The sequence below is a fragment of the Lactuca sativa genome, chromosome 1 (assembly GCF_002870075.4).
Source record: "Lactuca sativa cultivar Salinas chromosome 1, Lsat_Salinas_v11, whole genome shotgun sequence".
NCBI lineage: Eukaryota > Viridiplantae > Streptophyta > Magnoliopsida > Asterales > Asteraceae > Lactuca > Lactuca sativa.
The window spans coordinates 210,119,162-210,123,619 of NC_056623.2; the positions used below are offsets into that span (position 1 = coordinate 210,119,162).

Here is a 4,458-nt window from a genome sequence, read left to right on the forward strand (position 1 = left end):
TACTTCAATAATGAGCTAAAACCTTTAGACTTCTGTTTGGGGATACAAAGTTGACAATATGTTTTGATCGATTAGTAGGATTAATTCTAAGTTGGTGATTTTTGTTATTTTAGCTTGCTAAAGAACCTTGTGTCTGAGTAATAATTAATTTTCTGCTAATAGGAAGATAATTGATTAGTATGAACATCTATTAATTATCAACCTCATATGCTATGTGATCACTATGTCATATGTCTAGGATTAATGAACATGAAACTAGAGTTAATAAGAGAATTGAGTAAATTTATGTGCAAGTTTGTGTGATGACCATCAACAAGAAGCTAATTAAAATTCCAAATTAGTTAACTATTGCAAGTCTAAATTAACCCGAATAAGTAATCTAGTGAATTTAATTAAATTAGACAACTGGCCACTGTTTAAGTTAGTTTATTTGCTAAGGATTAGTGTAGTGAATACGAATCTAATCACTTGAATCGGTAACCAACAAAAGAATTAATCCATTGCACCATTACCTTAAAATCAACCATAGAGTCAATTGAGTTGAACTAAACAGAAGTTCCTTCCCAATTACTGAATCTACTTAAGTCTTTATTTTCTAGTTTTTAAATTTGAAATAGTTAGTAAGTTTCTAGTCTTGAAAAACTAGAGAAACCCCACTCCTATTTATTAATTTAGATAAAATTGGTTTTTAATTTTAATTTGCCGTTCACTCCTATTTTAATTTTAATTTACCATTCCCCGACAACGGCGCCAAAAACTTGATGTGTGCAAACTCACTTAGTTTTAAACCTACTTATGCAACTATACCACATTTGATAGGTTCACTGCCTTTGTGTGTTATTTTATAATTAAAAGTATGTTTAAAACTAAGTGAGTTTGCACACATCAAGTTTTTGGCGCCGTTGCCGGGGAACGGTTCTAAATTAACATTAAATTCTAGTTTAATCGATCCTTTGTGTGGGATTTATCTTACACAAAGTTATTTAAAAGGCAATTCAGTAAGTAGGATTAGTTTTAAAAAAATTCCGTTTTTTAGAGTAACTAGAATTTTTTTTCTGTTTTTGCCTTGAACTCGCCGAGTGCACTCGTGCCGACTCGGCGAGTACATCGTTGTTTCAGTTTTGTTTTTTTTTTTGTTTTATTTTTTGTTCTTTTTATGTGTTTTCTGTTTTGTTTACAGTTGTTTCATGACCCGAGGATCTGATACACGTCTGGTCCCCCCTCTTGAAGACCCAGAATCCGCACTGAGGAAGAGCAAGGGCAAATCCGTTGGAGAACCCGCTTCTTCAAAGAACTCGCCACTCAAAAACCTCAAGTCCGTTTTCAGCAAGAAGAGGAGCAGCAAATCCTGAGCATCCAGTGCCTCTTTGACTATCGAAGACCCAATTCAAGAAGATATCGAATACGAGACCGAGGAAGAAGAAGAACCCACATTCGAGCACGACTCCGAGTTTGAAGACGATTTAGTCATCACTATGGCTAATATCGATGAAGTCCCCATGGGGGAATGGAAGAAGAGGATGCGTGATGACACCGGCCCGGGACTTGTGCAGCCCGCAATTCCTGCGACTGCCACTTTTGAACTAAAAGGCCATATTCTCGCTCAACTCAAGGATATTCCTTTTTATGGGAAGGATCAAGAAGACGCCTACAAGCACTTGGACGAAGTGAATGATGTGGTCGACTACTTCAATGTACCGAATGTCCCCCGTGAGACCCAACTTCTTCGCATGCTCCCAGTCACGTTCAAAGGAGCTGCAAAGGATTGGTTAAAGTCACTTCCTCCCGGATCAGTCACCACATGGGCCAAGATGAAAGAGGAGTTCGTAGATCACTTTTGTCCGCCCTCCAAAATAGCCAAGCTAAAGAAAGCAATTCCTAACTTCGAGCAACAGCATGGAGAATCTCTTACTGAAGCATGGGAAAGGTACAAGAGTTTGCTTAGAAATTGCCCACATCACGACCTTAATAGCCAACAAGAGGTCTCCATTTTCTACGATGGAGTCAATGTCACCACAAGGCAGTTGCTAGATTCTCAAGGTCCGTTCACGAAGAAGGCGCCCCCGGTAATCAAGGAGCTAATTGAAGAATTCTCTAAGCACTCTAGAGAATACCACAATCCAAGAAACGAAGTAAGTCGGGGAGTAGTAAACGCGGCAAATGATAGCATATCGGCGGTGATAGCTAAGCTTGATAGTCTTGATAGAAGAATGACAAAAATGGATCAAACAATCCATGCTATGAGGGTGGGATGTGAAAATTGTAGAGGGCCCCATCTCACTAAGGATTGTGATTTAATTGAGAATGGAAATAAGAAAGCTCAAGTCTTCTATTCAAGTGGCGATCGATACGAAGAAAATTGGCGAAAACCTAAGAAGGAATGGCTCCCATACGAAGAGTATAAGAAGGCTAAGGAGGAAAAATACAAACAGAAGGAGAGGGGACTATATCAAAGAGAAGAACCGGTAGAAAAGAAAGCTGATTTGGAAGAAATGTTCACTAGATTCATAGCCGCGTCCGAAAAGAGACACAATGATCACGATGCTGCAATACTTGAGACCAGAAACATGCTAAGGAATCAGCAGGCATCCATTCTCAACATTGAGAAACAGCTGGGACAGCTTGCACACCAAGTGAAGGAAAGAAGACCGGGTCAACTTCCAAGCAATACCGAAACCAATCCGAGAATGGAGAATGTGAGTGCAGTAACCTCCAGTAATGAAGAAATTTTCACAGATGCACAGAGGATCTCCAAGAGGAAGACAGAAAGGGCAGAAGAGTCGGCTCCAGCAAAACCCGACTCGACTCGCCGAGTCCTTCTAATGGACTCGACGAGTCCACGCGTGAATGATAAAACTGTTAGTCCTTTAAAACCATATAATCCTCCTTTGCCATACCCAATTAAAGCCATGCCTGCAGAAAAAGTTGAAGCATATAGAACCTTCATGAAGCATGTTAAAGCGCTCCAAGTTAATATGCCATTTGTGGAACCAATGCTCCAGACACCAAAATACTTCAACTTGCTAAAAGGTCTTTTTGCTGCTAGGAAAGATTTGGCTGAAATCGCGGAGATACTATTGAGTGAGCTGCCCAAAAAGAAACGCGATCCAAGGAATATTATAAGTCCGTGCCAATTTGGTAATGAAGTTGTCACCCAAGCATTGACCGATTCGGGTGCAAGCATCAATCTGATGCCTTTCTCTTTCTTAAAGAGATTGAATTTATCAGAGCCAAGACCGATAAATATGAAGATCCATTTGGCAGACAAGACAATAATTCATCCACAAGGCGTTTGTGAGGACCTCCTTATTAAAGTTGACAAGTTTATATTTCCGGTAGACTTTGTGGTGGTTGACATGGAAGAAGACCCCAAAATTCCAATCATTTTGGGGAGATCATATTTAAACACCGCATGTGCCTTAATTGATGTATGTGAGTCTACATTAACATTAAGGGTGGGTGATGAGTCCGTAATATTTAAAGCTATACCAGAAGCCAAGCAAGAAGAGGAAAGAAAAGAAAACATCTCATTTATCCATTTGGATGATGAGATATTACAAAAAGAACTTGCACTTTTGCAAAAAGAAGATCCAACCAAGTTTTTGCTACATTCTGGAGAGGATGGAGATGCTAACAAGGACTTGGAGGAGTTAGAAAAGCTACTGGAAGAAGCCGACTCAGAAAACACCCAAGTAATGGTGGAATACGATCAGATTCGCCGAGTCACTTTACTGGACTCGACGAGTCCAGTTGAATTTGATAACAACTTGGACGATTTGGATCTGCTAGTTGCTAGTCCTCTGCATAATCTGGATTTGGAAAATTTTCCTCATTCTTTAGGAGAACAAACAGAAAAAGAAGACATGGATACGGAAGTTCAACACGCCTATATAGCATGTCTTAATGCAATTACACTTGAAGATGGGGTGAGCACAGAGAAAGAAGAGGAGGCCAAAGAAAGGAGGGTGGAAGCTGATCAACCATTCATTACCAAACCTAGAGCACGCACCTTCACAAAATACGAAGTAATGCACTTTGAAGGAAAAGAAGTGCAAAAGAAGGTGAAAATGAATGGGGTAAAGAAGAAAAAGAGGAGAATGGAAGCCCAAGCAGCTGAGGATGATGCTGTGAAAAAGAAGAGAGAGGAAACAAAACGGGATTACAAAAAGAAGATTCATGCTTACAAAATGAAGTACAAACCACAAAAGATTAGGAGTGCATTCCCGATGCTGGAAGATGACGAGACATAGACGGGAAGGAGTCCAGCTAACGACTCCTTAAAAAGAAGCACTTGGCGGGAGGCAACCCGTTATTTAGAGTTTGTTTTCTTTTACTTTTTGTTTGAAAGTTTTCCTTTGTTTTTAGACTTTTAATTCTCCAATGCATCGGATATGTCTGCTTGAGAGTGCGTATGGACTAAGTGTGGGGTGAAATAAAATTTTCTTTTCTTAATAAATG

General features: G+C 39.6%; 1 non-coding gene across 1 annotated transcript; it reads right to left on the minus strand.

Annotated features, from left to right (window-relative positions):
- Positions 1 to 1,859: 1,859 nt before the first annotated feature.
- LOC111917826 (small nucleolar RNA R71) lies at positions 1,860 to 1,966 on the minus strand. Its single transcript, XR_002859038.1, has one exon. It is a non-coding gene; the product is annotated as a small nucleolar RNA R71 (small nucleolar RNA).
- Between the last annotated feature and the right edge of the window lie 2,492 nt (positions 1,967 to 4,458).